The 8652-nt window shown below is 50.7% G+C and overlaps 1 long non-coding RNA gene across 1 annotated transcript in view; it reads right to left on the bottom strand.

Annotated features, from left to right (window-relative positions):
* Positions 1 to 8409, bottom strand: part of LOC122541350 — a 9433-nt gene extending 1024 nt beyond the window's left edge. The window contains exons 1-2 of the long non-coding RNA XR_006309572.1: positions 8397 to 8409; positions 5011 to 5013 (exon numbers count right to left, since the gene is read on the bottom strand). This is a non-coding gene — a long non-coding RNA (uncharacterized LOC122541350). The remainder of the gene's footprint in view (positions 1 to 5010; positions 5014 to 8396) is intronic.
* Between the last annotated feature and the right edge of the window lie 243 nt (positions 8410 to 8652).

Here is an 8652-nt window from a genome sequence, read left to right as displayed (position 1 = left end):
GGACCCCTCGCCCCGTTCCCTTTCACCCCAATGTAGGACCACCTTCAGCCTCAAGGGGTGGCTCAGTGCGTTAGCACTGCTGCCTCACGGCGCCAGGGACCCGGGTTCGATCCCAGCCTCGGGCGACTGTCTGTGTGGAGTTTGCACCTTGAGTTGAGTTGAGTTTATTATCCAGGGACCGAGGCGCAGGGAAAAGCTTTGTCCTGCGAGCAAGACAGGCAGATCGCAGAGTTAAGTAGCGTTGATAAGTAAATAATAGGTAAACAGCGGCAAAAACAAAACTAAAAGCACAGGTACAGGCGAATGCTAAAAATTTGAGAGTCCATTCAGTATTCGAACTACATTCTCCCCTCGGTTCCGTCCAGATGCTCCAGTTTCCTTCCACAGATGTACAGGTTAGATGGATTGGCTGTGCTAAATTGTCCATTGTGCAACTTTAATACCTTGGGACGTGCAGGGTTCGCAGAGTGGGATGCTTTTCTGACGGTCAGTGTAAATTTATGGGCCAAATGGCCAGCCTCCATGCTGTAGGGATTCTAAATGCCCCCTTCCTGAGGCCCCCAGCATCACAGATACAGCTGTTCAGCTGGTGTGATTCACTCCACGGTTGGAATGCTGCGTGCAGTTCTGGTCTCCTTCCTATCGGAAAGATGTTGCGAAACCTGAAAGGGTTCAGAAAAGATTTACAAGGATGTTGCCAGGGTTGGAGGGTTTGAGCTACAGGGAGAGACTGAACAGGCTGGGGCTGTTTTCCCTGGAGTGTCGGAGGCTGAGGGGTGACCTTATAGAGGTTTATAAAATCATGAAGGACATGGATAGGATAGATAGACAAAGTCTTTTCCCTGGGGTCATTGTGTCCAGAACTAGAGGGCATAGGTTTAGGGCAAGGACGTTGCCAGGGTTGGAGGGTTTGAGCTACAGGGAGAGGCTGAACAGGCTTGGGGCTGTTTTCCCTGGAGCGTCGGAGGCTGAGGGGTGACCTTCTAGAGGTTTATAAAGTCATGAAGGACATGGATAGGGTAAATAGGCAAAGTCTTTTCCCTGGGGTCATTGTGTCCAAAACTAGAGGGCATAGGTTTAGGGTGAGAGGGGAAAGATATAAAAGGGACCTGTTTCCGTGCTGTACATCTCTATGACTCTATACCAAGAAATGGCTGAAGGCACCGGGTAATGTGAAGGCAACCTGTTTGGCTGTCCCTGTTGTAAACTTGACCTCCCGAGTTGGTTGCATCCCAGCCGGATTGTTCCGGTTCAGCTCCGACACTGTCCGAGCGCTGTTGGGAAATGCCCGGCTATGCCCTGTCCACACAGACACACAACGAAATCACGGCGAATGCCATCTGGCCCCAACCATCAGCTAAACAATGGAAGGTGTCATGCGCGCTGCTGTTATGCTGCACTTACTCAGCAGCGCTCAGGTTGTGCTCCATGGAGGGTTGCACTAGTCTCCTGACCTCATTACAACTTTGGTCCAAACGTTGGAGCAAAGACTGAACTCAGCATGTGAGCTGAGAGTGACGGCCCTTAGCAGTGGGCTCCTTGTAAACCTGGAGTCTGTGGGAATCGGGGTTTGGCGTCACGCTAGGTTCAGAGTCAGGTTGACTGGTCCATCCGCTCCATCCCAAGATACTGCAGGAATTGCTAATGTTGGAATGTTTGAGCTGATTATTTTCAGCTGCTTTTTCAATGACTACCCCTCCATCATAAGCTCAGTGGTTAGCACTGCTGCCTCACCGTGCCAGGGACCCAGGTTCGATCCCAGCCTCGGGCAACTGTGTGGAGTTTGTACATTCTCCCCGTGTCTGCGTGGGTTTCCTCCGGGTGCTCCGGGTTTCCCCCACAGTCCAAAGATGTGTAGTTTAAGGTGGGTTAACTGTGGGAAACTCGGTTACAGGGATCAAGGTAGAGGGGGTGAGGGTCTGGATGGAATGCTCTTTGAAGGTTCAGCATGGACTGACTGGTCTCCTTCCACATGCTTGGGGTTCTACAGGTTAAAAAACAAATATGCCTGCTGGATGGTAACTGCACAGTGTTCAGGACCATTTCTGACTTCCGATACTACCTCAATCTGCACGCTGAAAGACCTGGACGATATCCAAGATTGAGATAAATGTTAAGTATTGTTCATGCTATGTGAGCTGGGCAATCTCCATCTCCCAACAAGAGTCATTCCAAAAATCTCCTCACGACGTTCAATGGCATGACCATTGCTGAATTCTCCACCACCCACCCACACCCCCTGCCAGTGGCTGGAAGAGCAGGGGGGAGGCTGGAAATTCTGTCAGGAGTAACTCTTCTCCTCAATCCCTGGTGTCTGTCCAAACCACCTACAAAACACAAGTCAGGGGTGCGATTGAATACCCTCTGCTTGCCTGGATGACAACACTCAGGGCATGGCAGCCTGCCCACCACCTTCAGTCTATCCCAGTGCACGATGGCAGCGGTGTGCATAACATCTAGCTGCTGAATTACGGCGACTCTTCAGGGGATCTGTGATCCAGGGAGGGGATGCCAAATGGTGGAGGACCCTTAGTTCATTCTTTCAGTATTCAGCTCGATCGCATTAACTATTCACTCAGCTTTCCTTTCTGGTGTTCTAGTCTCAGATCTTAGTTGGAGTTTCCAGCTCTGTTAGCATTTCCATATTCAAATGCTAACAATCCTCACTGTTGTCCTGCTGTGTGGTATTGGTTCCATTTTTTTCTTCCCCTCAGAGGCAGCTCTCAGAGTGAACAGAATTGCTGACATTCCGACCCTTAGTTCATTCTTTCAGTATTCAGCTCGATCGCATTAACTATTCACTCAGCTTTCCTTTCTGGTGTTCTAGTCTCAGATCTTAGTTGGAGTTTCCAGCTCTGTTTGCATTTCCATATTCAAATGCTAACAATCCTCACTGTTGTCCTGCTGTGTGGTATCTGGTTCCATTTTTTTCTTCCCCTCAGAGGCAGCTCTCAGAGTGAACAGAACTGCTGACATTCCTGTTTATTATTTTTCTTTTTTGTTTTATCTTCTGTTCTTTTTTATATTTCCCCCCCACTACGACCCAGCAGCGGCAGTGCTTATTTTTCCCCAGTCCCCATCTTGTGTATGTGTGTACGTAGGTGTCGGACACAGTGAAGAACAACATGCGTAATTCTGATTCCATTCTTATCTGTCTACTCAAAGTCGAGTGATCACCTGCAGTGATCTACTTCACCATCAGCTCTCCACCCCACCTCACCCCACCTCACCCCACCTCACCCCACCTCACCCCACCTCACCCCACCTCACCCCACCTCACCCCACCTCACCCCACCTCACCCCACCTCACCCCACCTCACCCCACCTCACCCCACCTCACCCCACCTCACCCCACCTCACCCCACCTCACCCCACCTCACCCCACCTCACCCCACCTCACCCCACCTCACCCCACCTCACCCCACCTCACCCCACCTCACCCCACCTCACCCCACCTCACCCCACCTCACCCCACCTCACCCCACCTCACCCCACCTCACCCCACCTCACCCCACCTCACCCCACCTCACCCCACCTCACCCCACCTCACCCCACCTCACCCCACCTCACCCCACCTCACCCCACCTCACCCCACCTCACCCCACCTCACCCCACCTCACCCCACCTCACCCCACCTCACCCCACCTCACCCCACCTCACCCCACCTCACCCCACCTCACCCCACCTCACCCCACCTCACCCCACCTCACCCCACCTCACCCCACCTCACCCCACCTCACCCCACCTCACCCCACCTCACCCCACCTCACCCCACCTCACCCCACCTCACCCCACCTCACCCCACCTCACCCCACCTCACCCCACCTCACCCCACCTCACCCCACCTCACCCCACCTCACCCCACCTCACCCCACCTCACCCCACCTCACCCCACCTCACCCCACCTCACCCCACCTCACCCCACCTCACCCCACCTCACCCCACCTCACCCCACCTCACCCCACCTCACCCCACCTCACCCCACCTCACCCCACCTCACCCCACCTCACCCCACCTCACCCCACCTCACCCCACCTCACCCCACCTCACCCCACCTCACCCCACCTCACCCCACCTCACCCCACCTCACCCCACCTCACCCCACCTCACCCCACCTCACCCCACCTCACCCCACCTCACCCCACCTCACCCCACCTCACCCCACCTCACCCCACCTCACCCCACCTCACCCCACCTCACCCCACCTCACCCCACCTCACCCCACCTCACCCCACCTCACCCCACCTCACCCCACCTCACCCCACCTCACCCCACCTCACCCCACCTCACCCCACCTCACCCCACCTCACCCCACCTCACCCCACCTCACCCCACCTCACCCCACCTCACCCCACCTCACCCCACCTCACCCCACCTCACCCCACCTCACCCCACCTCACCCCACCTCACCCCACCTCACCCCACCTCACCCCACCTCACCCCACCTCACCCCACCTCACCCCACCTCACCCCACCTCACCCCACCTCACCCCACCTCACCCCACCTCACCCCACCTCACCCCACCTCACCCCCACCCTCACCCCCACCTCACCCTACCCACTTCACTTTCTCTGATGTATAGGTTCAGCAGAAGTTTCCTTCAACTCAATAATAGGAATTCTGAACACATGGTGTTTGGTTCCCATTACCAAACTTTGTTCCCTCACTGCTTCTTCACCCCTCTCGTTGAACTAGACCTATATCAGCAAAATTACACAGACCGCTTAATTTCACCCCCATAACGTACCCGACACAGCACTGAATCAGCTCAGCTGCTGAAAACCTCACCATTACCTTTGCTGCCTTTAGTCTTGACTATCCCATGGCTCTTCCCTGGCTGATCTCCTGTCTTCAACCATAAACATAAACGCATTGCAAACTCTGCCACCCATGTGCAGCTCCCATTAAGCTCTCTTCATTCCACAGCCCTGATCACATTGGCTTTGGTCTGTCAATACCAGAGTTCTACCCTTCTCCACCTTGTTTTCAAATCTCTCCACAGACCTCACCTTCTCCTATCGCTGTAATCTCCTACAGTGCTCTGCAGAGGATCCTCCACATTCCCCCAATCCTGGCCTGTCATGTATCCTTGATATCCTGTGCCTCAGGCTGTTTCTCCAGTTGCCTAGGCCTTCAGCTGTGGATTTCCTTTGCTAAATCTCTCATAAGCCGCAAAGAAAGTCCTCATTTTTCAGCAGGCCCTTGGGTCACTTGTCCTAATACTCATTTGGTGTCAGTTTTTGTCCCATGATACCCTTCTGAAGTCCCTGGGGATATTTCAATAAAGGTGCCATGTAAATACAAGTTATTGTTATCACCTCTGGGTTTGCTCATTCTCACGGACGGCTCCCGTTCATCTAAAACTCTGCTACCTGCTGAATTGTGTTCACTCACCTACGCTGGTTGCTGGTCACAGAGTCACTAACCTGTTGCAAATTCCACATTGTGGGAATGTCGGTGAACGATAATAGATGGAACTTAAATTTGACAAATATATCTCAAATACAAAGCTAGTTTCATGAACGGTGCCTGTGGAATTGCCAACAATTGTGGTTAAAAACCTGCCTGGTTTCCGAACACCCATTGGGAAGGAAAATCTGCTATCCTCATCTGCAATTGCCTACATTTGACTCCAGATCCATAGTAATGCATGGTTGATTCTTATCTACCCTTGGAAATGGCTTAGCACGTTAAAAGACAATTGGGAATGGATGACAAATGCTGGCACTGCCAGTGATTTCTACATCCCTTGAGAAAAAGCAAACTTCCTTGTTCATGACCTTGTTGCTTGTTCCTCCCGTGACTTTCTCCAGTTTCACTGAATTAGAGCGGACCTGGACTGTCCCAATTCCTCCAACTATTTGTGTTCGACCTGCCTCCCCACACTGGTCACCAAGTCTTCAAGTTCTGTGACTCTGGCCACTTCAACATTCCCTTTAAACTCCATCTGGGGGTTAAGGATTTTGGTCACACTTTCTGAACTCGCCTCAGCTCACGAACCCTCTCTTTGGCCTCTTACTCCTGTGTGGCACAACTTTCAGGAATTGTCTCTTTTCTACCCTGGAACTTTTCTGAAAATACCAAACAGGGGTAGTGTGGTTGATACGGTCTTTCCAAAGACAACTGATAAGATATTAATCAAGTTTGATGAAGGGGACATTTTGGCAGCCTGAACTACAAAACTGACTCAGAAGCAGAGGATAGAGCTGAAGAGTTACTTTCCAGGCTGATGGGATGTATATAATAGTGTCCATGAGGGATCAGTGCTCATTTCTGATACGTATCAGTTCTTGGGTATATAGGACAGACGGTATGAGACTTAGAAATGTGGTAAACAATGATGAGATTAAAAGCAGGAGGACCACGACTAAATAGACACAAACACGTGGCAGACAAAAATGAAGAGGAGTGATGCATCTTGATGGAGAGGTAAGTTGAGAGGAAGCATGATACAATTCCAAAGGGCGTTCAGAAACAAGGAGTGAAGTAATTAATGCAAGTGACAGGAAAGGCTGGTTAACAGTGCACGGAGTACAAGGAGCATGCCAGGACAGGTGATTAGTTTCCCTTTAGCCCAACACCGACCCTCCAAAGAGTAACCCACCCAGACCCGTTTCCCTCTGACTAATGCACCTTACACCTAATTTAGCATGGCCTACTCACCTGGCCTGCACATCTTTGGAGTGTGGGAGGAAGCCAACGCAGACACTGGGAGAATGTGCAAACTCCACACAGTTGCCCGAGGCTGGAATTGAACCTGGGGCTCACAGCAGTGCTAACCACAGTGTCACCCCACACAGTTATTCTGACAAGTAGTCAACATCATCTAGAGGAGTAAGCAAAGCAGTCAAGGTTATCTAAACAGAGAAGCAGTGTCCAAGAGGGGAAAATACCAGATTGGTGAGTATTGGTAAGATTTTCTGCTATATGACTTGTGGTAGTTGTTTTTCTTTACATTACTGGTGTACAGGTCAGTTTGACCAAGTGGAGTGTATGCCCTGTGGTATATGTGAAGTCATGGATGCACCATGTTCCAGAAGGACATATCTGCAATAAGTGACTCCAGTTGCATGAGTGTTGGTGACGAGGATCGGAACTTGACACTGTTGTGAATCCACAAGGCAGAGAACGATTTGAACAGCACTTTCAGGGAAGTTGTCATACTGAAGGTTAGATGTGTACTTGAAGCAAGGGAATGGAGAACACAAGGCACCCTAAGATAGCTGGGCTGGAAGGTGCTAGCTATGAAGAAAGGTTGAGTAGGTTAGGATTGTTTTCATTAGAAAAAAGGAGATTGAGGGGGGAACCTGATTGAGGTTTACAAAATCATGAAGGGTATGGACAAGATGGATAGAGACAAGCTTTTTCCCAGGGTGAAGGTTTCAATAACGAGAGGTCATGCTTTCAAGGTGAGAGGTGGAAAGTTAAAGGGGGATACATGCAGCAAGTACTTCACACAGAGAGTGGTGGGTATTTGGAACGCGTTGCCAGCAGAGGTGGTAGAGGCAGGCACGGTAGATTCATTTAAGATGCATCTGGACAGATGCATGAGTAGGTGGGGAACAGAGGGATACAGAAGCTTAGGAATTAACCAACAGGTTTAGACAGTAGATTTGGATTGGCTCAGGCTTGGAGGGCCGAAGGGCCTGTTCCTGGGCTGTAAATTTTCATTGTTCATTGTTCAACTAAGCTGGTAGTGCAGGAACTGCCAGAGTCTATCCTGCATGCCAATTGGTGTTCCATTTTGAATGCTGGTGAGAATGATGGTTCCTCAGGGGAGTGTGGCCAGACAGGAGGCAATGGCACCACAGATGGCTTGGCTATACAGCAGAGGGATTGAACCGCAAATTTTTTTCATTTATTCAGGGAATGTAGGGCTCGCTGGCTGGGCTAGCATTTAAGGCCATTCCTAATTTTCCTTGTGAAGATGGGTGTTGGGCTGCCTTCCTGAACTGCTGCAGTCCATTTCATGTAGTCACACCCACAATGCTGTTAGGGAGAGAGTTCCAGCAGTTTGACCCAGTGACAGTGAAGGAATGATGATATTTTTCCTACTCAAGATGCTGAGTGGTTTGGAGTGACTTGCAGGTGGTGGAATTACTTGAGAAAGATTCCTAAATACTCACCTGCTCTTGCAGCCACAGTATTTTATGGCTAGTCTAGTCTAGTTCAGTTTCTGGTCATAAGTAAACTGCAAAGTGTTGATCCTGAGAGATCAGTGAGGGTTGCAATATTTAAAAGCAACTGTGGGAAGCTAGAGAAGTGATTGCTGGGCTTCTTTCTGAGATATTTGCATCATCAATAGTCACAGGTGAGGTGCCGGAAGACTGGAGGTTGGCAAACGTGGTGCCACTGTTTAAGAAGGGCGGTAAGGACAGGCCAGGGAACTATAGACCAGTGAGCCTGACCTCAGTGGTGGGCAAGTTGTTGGAGGGAATCCTGAGGGACAGGATGTACATGTATTTGGAAAGGCAAGGATTGATTCGGGATAGTCAACATGGCTTTGTGCGTGGGAAATCATGTCTCACAAACTTGATTGAGTTTTTTGAAGAAGTAACAAAGAAGATTGATGAGGGCAGAGCAGTAGATGTGATCAAAATGGACTTCAGTAAGCATCCGACAAGGTTTCCCATGGGAGACTGATTAGCAAG

This window comes from Chiloscyllium plagiosum, chromosome 37 (genome assembly GCF_004010195.1).
Source record: "Chiloscyllium plagiosum isolate BGI_BamShark_2017 chromosome 37, ASM401019v2, whole genome shotgun sequence".
In the NCBI taxonomy this organism is placed as follows: Eukaryota; Metazoa; Chordata; class Chondrichthyes; order Orectolobiformes; family Hemiscylliidae; genus Chiloscyllium; species Chiloscyllium plagiosum.
The sequence above is the reverse complement of the archived record's forward strand: the minus strand, read 5'-3'. Positions and strand labels throughout refer to the sequence as shown.